Source organism: Phyllostomus discolor, chromosome 11 (assembly GCF_004126475.2).
Source record: "Phyllostomus discolor isolate MPI-MPIP mPhyDis1 chromosome 11, mPhyDis1.pri.v3, whole genome shotgun sequence".
Classification (NCBI taxonomy): Eukaryota; Metazoa; Chordata; class Mammalia; order Chiroptera; family Phyllostomidae; genus Phyllostomus; species Phyllostomus discolor.
Genome location: NC_040913.2, coordinates 86725879 through 86738919, shown reverse-complemented (window position 1 = coordinate 86738919; position 13041 = coordinate 86725879). Strand labels below are relative to the sequence as shown.

General features: G+C 54.3%; 1 protein-coding gene across 2 annotated transcripts in view; it reads right to left on the bottom strand.

The window, feature by feature from the left end:
• The window catches only part of IRF2 (interferon regulatory factor 2), a 75898-nt gene extending 69513 nt beyond the window's left edge, over positions 1 to 6385 (bottom strand). Inside the window, exon 1 of one of the 2 annotated variants that reach the window (XM_028526845.2) lies at positions 6170 to 6385. The gene's annotated coding sequence lies outside the window, so the exon portion shown is untranslated. Of the gene's footprint in view, positions 1 to 5759; positions 5824 to 6169 lie in introns of those variants that run through there. The other variant, XM_036011765.1, reaches the window with a different exon arrangement.
• Between the last annotated feature and the right edge of the window lie 6656 nt (positions 6386 to 13041).

Below are 13041 nucleotides of genomic sequence, written 5' to 3'. Positions count from 1 at the left end.
CCACACAGAATCCTAAACTAAGATAGCGTACTGAACTGAGTGGGCCTTGCCCTCGAGATAAAAATGCTGCGAATCCACCCTCGGAAACAACCACAAGGTCTTGTTTCTCATAAAGGTGGGGCATCAGACAGGGATCTCGGGCCTGAGACACACGGAGACGTCTTTGTTCAACTCTACTTCGTCCTTGCTTATCAAAGGTAAATACTACATTGGAGAGGGGACGACAAGCCAAAACAGAAACACACAAAACCAGCCCCCAACTCTTTACGTCCTTCCTCGACAAAGAGGCAGACCCGTAACACAAAGACCTTCCAGCCTCTCCACAATGGAAAACTCAAACTTTCTCAGCCCTAACAGTTCCGCCATTTTTATAGGACAAGCAGGGTCAACGTGGGGAGGGCCCACAGGGGCGACCACAGGTTCCCCCTTCAAAGCACCATCGAAAACGTGGGCGACAGGCCCCCTCTGCTTAACTTCCAACCTGACGCAGTCTCTGAACCAATGGAAAAACACAAAGATTAGGTTCTGGGAGAAGAGCCTGGATTCAGCGCTTCTCCACCTTTGCGCTGGCCCACACACATGAGGGACGGGGATCCAGGGAGGGACAGGGATCCAGGACACCCTGGTGAGCGGCAGAGGCTTCCTGGAGGGCAGGGGGTGCTCCTTAGGGCTGGAGAGGCAAGGAGAGGAAGGGCTGTCGGTGAGCCTCACATGGGAAGGTCCCTGTGTGGTTTCTAGAAGCCCCTCCCCCTGGGTGATTTTGATGCACACGTGAGTCCCCTCCAAAGACCACAGAACTGTGCCAGCCCATTTTACAGATGTGCAAACTAAGGCCCAGAAAGGGGAAGTGGTTGGCCAGTTAATAAGAGAGCTGAAAATCAGCTCCAGGCCTCTGGACTGTTGACCTCAGGTGACCCCCACTTCACAGAGCTTTGGATTTGGCCGGCCATCACAAATGGGTAATAAATAAATAAATGAAATAAAGGCACCCTGTTTGCGCTCATTTAATAATATAACCCCTAGGTTACCACCCTAGTTCCAACCCCGGGGTCACGGAATCCCAGGCTGAACTCAAACGTGACTGAGGGCGGGGGAGGGCCCTGGGCTGGTCCCAAAACTTCAGAAAGCCTAAGAGGACCACGTGCTTACGTAGAAAACAGCCACCTGGGACGTCCAATACACCCCTTTCGGGCTGGAATTCGATCAACCGGATTGGACGCCCCCAGTTCTCTCGAGAGCAGCATCAGGAGCTGCGACTGGAAGGCTCACGTGTTTCTGAGTGATCACCAGGGGCAGGAGACGCCTTCCTACCGACACGTAGCTCGTCTCCCAGACGGTTTGTCGGGAGGCTGGGCTGGTGGGGGGAGTCATCTACAAGGGAATGCCGGAGGTAACAGGCTGGCCGGTAGGGCCTGCCGCCTGCTCCAGGCCTGCAAGGCCCGGCGGAGGCCTGGGGCCAAGGTCACACCTCGGCCCCAGGAGCTGGGACCTGCGGGCTTCATGTCCTGCCTCTGTGTTCCCCTCGGTGGCTTCCGGCTTAAATCTAGATTCGACGGATAACTTACTGCTCTTTGCGAAACATCAAGATTTAATCCAGCCTCTGAGTGCCCGTTCTCACCAGGAGGACCCCTCGAAACCCTGCCCGGGGCAAAGACTGATCACACACACACTCAGGCCCAACACAGCGCACCGAGGGGTCAGAAAGCCCTCACCTCCCACCCCAGGTGGGAGGGCACCGGGTGTCCCACCCCACATAGATGAAAGAACCGACTTTATTACTGATAACTTAAACTTCACAGAAATTCGTATTATGTTCATATACTACTTTATGCATTCTCATGTTAGCTACTGTAAACATATACTATGTATTCTAGTTCCTTGTACATATGCAGTCACACTGTTTTCACAGACACAGCAGTGGCACATAGTAAGCACTCAATAAATACAAGTTCACTGAGTCCCTCTAAAGATCTAAGAGCAAAACACTGAAGTCAGTTAAGGGCCTGGCTGGAATGAGAGAGAACGAACTGAGACTGAAACGACGACGGAGAAGATCCACACTAACACGCAGGGAGTTTGGGGAGGTCTGCTTCTGATCTGGGGAGGGAGCATGTGCTCACAGGTCCGACCACTGCTATTTCCGTACCGTTTGGTCTCCATGAGTACCTACCACCTAACGCTTCTTCTCACCAAAAAAAAAAAAAAAAAAAGACTGACAATATCGTATTTCATTGTTAAATACTTTGCTGCTTTACAGGAATGTATATTCCCCGTTAAATGTCTTACCATTATTGATATATTCTCAGAATAAGTAATCCCTTCCGGCTGAAAATTCTACAAGAGAAACTGAGTGTTTCATTCATAGTCAGGATTTCCTGGCTTTTTAAAATTACTAATAATATCCTGGCTGGTGTGGCTCGGTGGATTGAGTGCTGGCCTGTGAACCAAAGGGTGGCTGGTTCAATTCCCAGTCAGGGCACATGCCTGGGTTGCGGGCCAGGTCCCCAGTGGGGGGGGCACCTGAGAAGCAACCACACACTGATGTTTCTCTCCCTCTCTTTCTCCCTTCCTTCTTCTCTCTCTAAAAATAAATAAAATCTTTTTAAAAATTAAAAAGCATACTTTAAAAAATGAACAATAATCTAGCCCTGGCTGGCATAGCTCAGTGGATTGAGCTTGGGCTGCGAACCAAAGTGTCACAGGTTCGATTCCCTGTCAAGGTACATGCCTGGGTAGCAGGCCATGACCCCCAGCAGGCCATGACCCCCAGCCACCGCACATTGATGTTTCTCTCTCTCTATCTCCCTTCCCTCTCTAAAAATAAATAAGTAAAATTAAAAAATAAAAATAAGTTAAAAAATGAACAATAATCTGATAGAATTGCATAAATGCGTGCCTTACACATTGGTACACAGCTGTAACTTACACGACCTTCTTTTCATGCACAGTATCTTATCTGTCTCCCAGAGCAACCCCATCAGATATACGGTTAAGTATGATTATTACCCTCCACAGAACTAACCCCCGGTGGTAATTACTGTATTTGTTTTTTAGTTGCGTTCTGACAGCTCACTAACTAGAATGCAATACCCCAGGGGCTCCCGGTGGGGGCGGGGAGGTCTTCCTGTTCCCGGCTGACCCCACAGTGCCTAACACTGTGTCCGGGGCATGCCGAATGTTCTAGGGAGCTGCAGTAAATGAATAAAGGCCTTTGTCCGCGGGAAGCCCTTTTTGCTGCACAGCACATAATGGAACTATGTCCCACACGCCCTACTTAGACTTCAGGGGTCTGTTCCCCATCAAAAGGGGACTGTGTGAAAATTCTCTAAAAACAATAGAGCTCACACTCGATACTACTGAGAATAGAAGGGCGACATCCTTGGGAACATGAGAATTTCAATGCACATCGAATGTGCCACACCCAAAGTTCCAAACTGTCCACTGTGAAGTTTAGACATCTTTAACTGGCTTCGGTATATCAAGTCTTTGCCTAACGCAGCGTTTCAGAAAGCTGAGAGAAAAATGGGGCCGTAGTTCACAGAACTGTCAGAACTTTACGACAACCATTTGTTTGCCTGGATTTGCTTCCGATTTAAGTACAGGCCCTTACTCTTGATTATGATGACATTTTACAGGTAATTCCATCTGAGACACGTGGAATTATCTCTACTTTTTCAAGGTTAACAGGAAAAAAAAAAAGGACAACTCTTTGAGAATGAAATATGTAAACGTTTAATATTAAGAAGCAGTTCCAAATCACGACAGCCAAGAACTCTTTGATCTTGGAGGCCAAAATCTAACTTCTTACACAACAGGGTGAGTTATAAACTACAATCATTCACTAATTACGGCGAAATGACCATCGATCAATAGATGGTCCAAGGTTACCCTTAGAAATGTCAGCTTACATTCTAAATGTTCCTTCTCCTGAAGTTTCCTTAAAAATGGATTTTTTTTAGGTTTCTTTTCCCCCTTTCTCCATTAAAAAAAAAAAATAAGGAACGACAGGGGGTTGAGAAAACCAGAGGAGCCCGAGTCCCCGTGCCCGATGACGTTCAACAGGGACCGCCCTCGAGGCCGAGGCCGGGTGAGGGAGCGCGCATCTGCCTAACGCCCAGGCTCTCGCCCGGCGCCCTGGGTCTCCAGACCCCTGAGTGCACCTGCCCCGGAGCACCAGAAACCGCCGGCCGCGACGTTCCGGCGTTATTTGCAATCGGTCTGAACACTAATAAACGACTGCAGGCTTGACAGCACCCTTGGTGATTCCTGAAAATCCACAACAGGAAATGTCCCTCTCCTCGACCCTCCCTGAGCCATTCATCAAAAGCAGGCCGAGTCCCAGCGACAGGGCGGCCCGCGGCGCAAGGCCACTCAGATACTGGGCGGCTCTGCATTTTCTCATTCCCGAACCACGGAACCAAGGACAACCAGCGCGGCCCACGCTGGAGGGAGGAGACCGAGGAGGCGGCGGGCAGCGGGTAGAATGTCCCCAAGTTCCAAACTCTATCCTGGGCGGTGAAACAACGAGCGGAACCCGAGCCACGCCGCTAGTAGGGGGCAACCTCTGCCGCCTGTCCCAGGAGTTGCACTCGCAGGTGACGAGCAGGGGTCGTGCCTAGGCCGCCCGACCCCGGCCCCTGACCGGCGAACGGCGTTAACGCCGCCTTTGCGCCTAGCTCAGGCTGCCAGCCTCCTTCCCTTTTCCCCTCTAAAGGGGCAAGGGGGGGGGGGGGGGGGCGTCAAATGCCCCAAGACCTGGGGCCAAAGAGAGATGCCGGCGTGTCCTGGGAAGGAGAACGAGTTACATCCTGCAGCCCTGAGAACTTGCAAAGGCTTCCGGAACCGACCCCCCAGGCGGTGGCACCGCGAGCGGCCGAGCGCCACGGCTGGCCGCGGCGGGCAGCGCTCGGGGACGAGCCCGGCGGACCAGGCGGAAAGGAAGTGGCGGCCGCGGCTTTGCACCAACCACATTCGGCCGGCGGGCGAGTGCCCCACGGCGCCCAGAGCGGGGTCGGAGGGCGTGGGGCGGGCAGTCACGTCCCCGGCCCGCCGCGGCCCCACATCCCCCAGGAGATGCGGGCCCCCCAGCGTGCCAGCAGGGCACCGCTCGGTCCCCTGAGGCTCCCCGCCCCCACCTCGCCCGCTCCGTAGCTGAGGCGGGTCAGGCCCAGCGCGCGAGGCCGGCCCGGGGCGCCCGTGGGGACCCGGAGGCGCCTGGCGCTAGGCCGCGGCCAGGGCAGATGACCCTTAGGCGCGGCGCTCCCCCGGGACGCGCCGCCAGAGCCCCCCGCGCGCCCGGACAAGTGCAGTGACAAAGCCCCCGGCCAGGCCGGGCGCTGGCCGACGGGAAGGAGGACGCGACGTCCCTCCCGAGCGGCGGCGGCGGTGGCGGCCCAGCCCCGCGGAAGCCGGGCGCGCCGGCCAGGCCCGGCGCCCAGCCCGGCTCCGAGCCCGAGCGCCCGGGACCCTTCCCCGCTCCCGGCGGGCGGGCGCCCCATCAAGTTTCCTCCCGCCCCGGCGGGCGGCGCCTCTCCCAGCCCCGCTCGGGCAGCCCGGCGGACGGTGGGTGCCTGCTTATTTACGCCGGAGGCTGCCCGCACAGGCGCCGCCGCCCGGCGCGGAGCAGGACCCGCTCCCCGCCTCGGATCTGGGGGCGACGGCGTCTGTGCACACGCACACACTCGCACACACTCGCACACGATCAATCTGTTGTAAAAGGAGGCCCGACTCCGGCGGACCTGCACCCCCACACACCACACCTGGGGCGCGGAGTCACACAGAGCAGGTCAGTGTCCATGGAGCCACCTCTCCGCATCTGCAAATCCAAAAGTGAAATTAAACCTCCACCGACCTCCTCCTCCTCCTCCTCCCTCTCTACCTCCTCCTCCTCCTTGCAGCCTCAGCAGCCCCAGCACCAGCAGCAGCAGCAGCTACAGCAGCAGAACCTGCTTCCCCTAAAATCAGATGATCCTTAACCGCGCGGACTGTTCCTCCAAAAATCGGTATTAATATTTATGAGCCCCAGCGTTCTCCGTCTGCAAAACATCATGTCAGACCATCTGGACACACACACACACACACACACACACATCCCCTCCGGTGCTCACAAACATGCCCTCACGAAAACCACACTCGCACAGTCACAACTATTATTGGAAAAAAATGTTACCTCTCGAGTGTGCTTTTTCACGCTACCAATGCAATTCCGCAAGATTTAAGTGTTGCTAGGGTGTGTGAAATGGAAATGAAAGCCCGTCAGTTGAATAATCGCAGGAGCAAAACTAAAAGTTACTCCCCGGCTTGCCTGAGAACAGTCCAGATCGAAAGCAAAACAAGGAGAGGAAACCGAGCAGCCGAGGCTGGAAATCCCCCCGCCCCCCGCCCCGCTGCGCCCGCCTCCCTCCGCCCTTCCTCCCCAGTGTTTGTTTCAGGCTTGTGCAACCGCGAGGGGGGGCGGAGGGCGGGCGCGCGGCGGCCGCGAGGTGCGGAAGTTCGCCGCCGCTGCTCATTGGCAGGCCGGGCCGCTTTCATCATTTCTCGAAAAGTCTATTTCATTTTCACTTCCCCACGTCGCGGCAGCGGGAGCAACAAGCGGCTGCTCGTGAGTCTGTTGCTGGCACGTGGGGCGCCCCCACGCGCCGCGCGAACACTCGAGCGCGGTGGGGTAGGGGCGGGGGTCCGCGGGGGGACGCGGCGCACGCCCCGGGGGCAGCGGCTGCCGGAGGGAGAGCGGGTACCTGACTCTCCATCCTAAGGGAGACTGAAGGTTGGGAAGGAGTGGGGGGGCGTCCCGGGAAGCGCGGGGCTCATCCACTCAGTAGGTGGGGCAGGTGTAAGTGGTGTTTGGAGACTTTGTAACCCCGTCCGCTCAAAGGAAGAAGTAACTGACAAAACAGCATCACTTAGGGCTGGCATCCTGAACCTTTTTGAACCCTTATCAGGGGCTGAGGGTGTCACCACTTGAGGGGGCCGCCCCATCTCAGGCACCGCCTGGCGCTCCCTGGGCGATAAGGAAGGCCTTCCCCTAGCAAGTCCAGAGTAGCGCCCTGCAAGTTATCCACGGCCTGCGCCACACCAGTTGCCTTTACAGCCCGAGGACATGGGCAAGGATGCGAGTTAATGTTGCCTAAAAGTGTCGGTCGCAGCTGGCGGAGGCAGATTCCATTTTGGCCTCCCTAACTTATTTACTAGCTGGGCATCCTTGGGCAGGATAAGGGCTCAGTTTGCAAGGCTGTAAAATGGGGATAAAGAGAGGATGCTCGAATACAGGTGCAGCACCTGCCACCTTAAGGTATGCCGTTCACTTGGGACCTGCGGGGTTTGGTCCCTTGCTTCGAAAACACTGATTCTCAGCTGATCATACCTGTTTCTAATCCCCCACGTGAAGTTTCATCAGGCTTCTCCCAGACTTCTCCACCCAGAGAAGGTCCTTTCCCGAGAGGCCACAGCTCTCTAGAGGTAAACACATTTCTATAAGAGCGTCAGTCCAGCACCCCTATCTGCCTCAGAAGTATTGAATTCTACGGACTCGACCCAGGAAAGTGCCCAAGTATACGGCGGTGGGGATGAGACGGTCCAGGCGTCTGTTTGGTGGGCCTCAGAGAGGCAGATCGCACAGGCAGACAGGTCCCACCCCTTCCCCAGAATCCCGTCTGACACCGCCGCCCCCTTGTTCCTTTCCCTCACCGGGACCGCTGCAGGCCGTCAGAGCCACGCCGGACACTCTCTGTAGGACAGTACTCTGCCCGCCCCGTGGGCCCATGCTGAACACCTGTGAGTGATGCTTTCTTTCCCCCAACTGACACGGTCACGGACGGGTTCTGAGAGCCTAAATGAAACTGCGTACAAAGAAACCAGTTTTACCGTGAGCTCATCGATGGAAACAAGGGGTACGTTCCTGAGGCATCCCATCAATGTCACAGCAGCGGAGGAACGGGGGACCGCACAGCATTACTCAAGGACCTGCTGCACTTCCCGTCCACGGTGTCCTGCCCACCAGGCAGTGCGGCTGCCAGGTCCCCCCGGGCCTGGGCCTCGCTCCATCATCCCCACCGCCTGGCTCCACTCACTGATGGCAGTGGCCTTGCTCCCTCCCTGTCTCCGCACTCGGACGCCTCCGGGCAGGCAGCCACACCACTGTCCAAGTTCAGGAGAAAACTAACTTCAGGTAAGGCACAGTTCCAACCCCAGCTTCTCCCCTCAGAGGGAAGTCCGCCTTGTGTGACAAGACATGTAAAGTCTGTTATCATCGGCCACCAAACTACTCGTCGAGCGGCACCTCCCGCCCCTGGGCCCCGTGAGCCCTAACCCCTCCCCTTGTCGGACCAGCTGTCATGCCTTTTCTGAAGCCCAGAGTCGTCCCCGTGTTCATCATCTCATCCTTAGGGTGCTGCCCAGCACACATGCACTCAGATACTTGTAAAGGAATAATTACTTGGGTCCCACGAATTGTTTTCGACTTCATTATTTTTAATCCTCACCCAAGGACATGCTTGTTGACTTTTAGAGAAAGGGGGAGGGGGAGGGAGAGAAACATCAATCAGTTGCCTCTCCTGCGCCCGATTGGGGGGACCCACACCCCACCCCAGCCATGTGCTCTGACCAGGAATCGAACCCAAGCCCTTTGGGTGTATAGGACAACACCTCAGCCAAGTGAGCCATGCCGGTCAGGGCTTATTTTTTTTATGTATAAATGCAACCCATGTTTATTGTACAGAAGGTAGAAAGTACAGAAACGTTGAATGAAGAAAATCCACCACCTAAAATCTCCCCAATCAGGAGTAGACCCGTTGCTATTTGTATGTATTTCCTTCTAGTAGTTTTTCTAAATGCCTCCCAATCTCATCCGCTCCGCCTTTTATGCGACATTTGAAAACGCTCATCACACCGCCCACTTCCCACCATGCCTCTGTCACGCCCCTCCGTGCTGCCCTGCGACTTAGCTGGCTCCTCCTCTGTTGCCAGCCCCCTAAATTACGGTGTTGCCAGACTCTCTGTCCCCAACCCTCCTATTTTCTCATTCAGCATTCCCTCCCCTGGCACACCCTCCCCCATGCCCAGGGTTTCAGCACCGCTCACTGAGCGCCAGCTCCAAAGCGTGTGCCTTCTGAGCTCCGGACTCATGACCTCCCAGATGCTTCTCAGATTGAACGCATCTAAACCTAAACTCAAAACACCTTTCCCTGCGCCCTTGTCTTCGTCACGTCATTAATCAGCCGGGGCGCTGGGAGGCATTGCCAACTGCGGCCTTTCCGGAGACCCGGGAGCCCCCTGGGGCAAGGGTGTGGTCTCTAGTTTTCCAGGCCCCTGAGCTCCTAAGGCAGAGCACGGACTTCACTCTGGCCTCGGGCCCTCCGTGACATGTCACTACAGACAGAAGATGTCAGTGCGACCCCCAGATCCACATGGTATCGATGCACACGCTCAAGGCGTATTTCGTAGCCCTTTGATGAGAGGCACACAGTCATAAATCTCTGTAGGGAAAGTGGATCGATGGAGCAAAGCATAACCATGTGGAAGTCTCTGGGAAAAGGAACCCGGGGCGTACCGAGGAAGCCTGGCCAGACGCCCTGGTCTCATACCGAAACCATGGTTGGAGCCGTCCGGTGAAACCAGAGCGACCTTCCGAGTGTGGTCCCTCTTGGTGCACTCCACCTGTGGAACGGGGCGTCCCAAAGGGAGGCCCGCCTGGACGGGTTTCGGGGGAGCAGGGTCAGGGCCGTAGTCACTTGGCCGTGGAGTGATGGCTGTCTCCATGAATGCACCTCAGGCACGACATGGAGAGAGACATTCAAGGTGGACCCCTTCCAAGTGGGCTTTCCATTCATTTTTTTTCTAATAAATGAGAATAGCGTCATCAAATAATCATTCAAGTACCAAACTTGATTCGTGCCAAGGAACTTTTCTCAGCTCTGGGAAGACAGCAGTGAACAAAACAGATGCAACCCTTGGCCTTCCAGAAGCTTTCTGGCCATCTAGCAAACTGGCCCCTTAGCTGTTACTACATAGGTCATGGCGGCGAGGTCCCCTCCACGTGTGATCACAGCCGTACGTGAAGGATGCGGACCGTGGTGGTGTACTACCCAAGCGTCCAGGACTTAGAGCTATGATTAAACCCCCGGGCCAGCTGATGCCCGCGTTTTCTTGGGTCACTGATACCACCTCTCTCCTGGCCATGAAGACTCCCCTCCCTTGTGCTGGAATCCAGGGCCACATGACCACGGAAAACGAGTGTGCCACACTAGCCAGAGCAGTGGGCCGGTACAAAGCCGCGGATGTGAGCACTGCGTGGCAAGGACTGTTCTTGTGACATGCACGCTGAGTGACCGCACGGCCGAGTGAGATCTCAGTTGTGACCGCGGAACTGCGAGGACATTGGAAAAGCTGTCAAAGGTCAAGGGTGATGGGCACCCAGTCGGAGCACTCCTGGAGGATTACCTCGTGTGAGAGTGTCTCCCATTTCATCGACACTCCGAAATGGAGTTCATTTTGTTACAATTACTCCCTGAAAATCATGACTTTAAGTGGAGTAATATCAGAGATTGCCCAATCCTTAGTAATAAATATCAGTTTTGTCCTATTTTTCTAATGATGTGAGGGAAAAATACTCTTTGAAATGTGTGTTGCTGTGGTTTCTTTGTTGCATTCCAAATGGCTTTGAAATATTCATTAGTTCTCTAAGGTGATAAAATACAAAGTAGTGCTTTTATTACTTTCAAAGGCAGAAGGAAGAAGCATCTATACTTGTGCCTTGAATTTCTTTAAAAAGAATTACTGTCATCATTTCGAGGGTCAAAATATTTTAAACAAGAAATACATTTCAAACGCGTAACATAAATTCAGCGAACCACACGAGGCACTGCACCTGGGTATTGGAAGAATACTTTGTTACGGCTTTCAGGGTTTCCCTGCAGGCCCCTCCCTCGCAGCCCGTGAAGGTTGTCAGTGACACTCAGTGTGTCCTCTTCTTCCCTAGACTTGCTGATGCTTGGAAGTTTGCCCACCAGAAAGACATAAGAGTGTCATAAAACAAAACACCTAGAGTATTCTTAAATCCCCTCCCTCCCTGGAGAAACTACTGTATCTCCTCTGAATCCCAAATTCGAGTAACAGTTGATGTAGGTTCTTAGTGCCACCCCCTGGGTCCGGCTTCAGCCCCCGGGCATTCCCACCCGTGTTCACGGAGCACCGTGAGGCCACGGACGCGCTGAGAGCAGCTGTGAAGGCGGTCAGGGCCGGACGAGTCCCGTGCTCCCGGAGCACGGTCATGTCCCCAGACAGACAAGCCAGCCAACTGATAAAACAGGCACAGATTTCTGTTTGGGTTGAGCTTTGGTGGAACAGACCTGCAGATCTAGGTGGTGGGGGAACCACTGGCCAGATGACCTGTAAGCGAAGACTTGACGAATGAGAGAGAGGGTGCTGCGTTAGTTTCCGAGGGCAGCCATGACAAAGGGCCACAATGTGTTGTCTGACGGTCACAGGGGCTGGAAGCCCACACTCAGGGTGTCCTCGGGGTTGGTTCATGCTGAGGGCAGGAAGGGAAGGCGCTGTTCCCTGCCTCTGAGCTGCTGGGTGTGTGCCGGCTGTCGTGGGCCTCACACTCTGGCCTCACCTTCACGTGGTGTTCACCTGGGTGTGGGTCTGCGTCCAGACTTCCCCTTTCTCCAGGACACTCATCACGCCGGGGTTGGAGGCCCACCATGCTCCAGGGAGATTGCATCCTAACTACATCGGCAGAGACCTAGGGTCACGTTTGGAGGTACCGAGGAGTTGGGAGGGGACACAGTTCGACCCCCTAACAGGTCCTGGTTGTGCAACTGCAGCCCTGGGGCAGAGGAAGGAGGGGACAAAGGGCCTAGGAAGCAGCGAAAGGGCCTGGCGTGTTCTGGGGCCTGGAGGAAGGTGAGCGGGACTTCAGAGCCGTGTGTGAGGGTCAGAGCGTCTGGAGGTGGTTCTCAGAGCCGTGGGGAGGCGCTGCAGGGCCCTGTGACTGGAGAAGTCCGTGCTCTGGATTTCCCGGTCGTCTCCTCGCCGTCGAGGGGATGCGGAGGGGATGCAAGGACCTCGTGATCCGTGGATTTCCTGGAGGAACGTGCGAGCCCCTGCAGCGCCCTCTCTCGTGTGTGGTGTGCCGGGTTCGCCGAGGGACCACGGCGCACAGTGGACGCACTGAAACAGCTCAGTCTGCTCATGCTCCGCGTCCGAATTCCCAAGTTAAAACGTGTGTTTTCCTTTCATTTTCTCTCTACTTTTCATCTCCACAAATAAAGCAAAGTTTTACTTCATTCTTTGTAACCCCCCAAAAAAAGTTTGCTTAGAAAAAAATAGAACATGAGAGACCTATTCAGCTGTGGACCCAGAGACATATTTTCCTCAGACTGTTTTGAGGGAATGGGATGTAATACAAAGAATGAACGTCAAGATGCAAAGAAATGTTCATATTATGGCCTCCCTTCTGTAAAGACAGGAGTGATCCCCCAAAATTCAATTAAAGGGATAAAGGTGTATATACAAAGCTGTTCATCTTGGTCGCCTTGAGGACAGGTGGGCTATTCATTTATTTACTTATCTTTTTTGTATCAAGGAAAAATAATAATTTTAAAACAAAATTAAAATTTGGAAATGCAGATCACATTAAAGGAAAAAGTTAGCCCTGGCTGGCGTAGCTCAGTGGATTGAGCTCGGGCTGCGAACCAAAGTGTCTCAGGTTCGATTCCCAGTCAGGGCACATGCCTGGGTTGCAGGCTATGACCCCTAGCAACCGCACATTGATGTTTCTCTCTCTCTCTTTCTATCTCCCTCCCTTCCCTCTCTACAAATAAATAAATAAAATCTTAAAAAAAATAAAAAAGTTAAAACCATTTTGGCATCCTCTTTCTGGGGTGTGTGTTTGTGTGTGTATGTGAACTGCCCTGGATAATTAATTATCACTAAATTTTTCTCGACTGTCCCTTATGTTTATGTCACTAAACCAGGGCCTTCTGGCAGGGGTTCTTTACCCCAGAGTCACCCTGCAGGCCCACGGTGTAGATGCTGTAG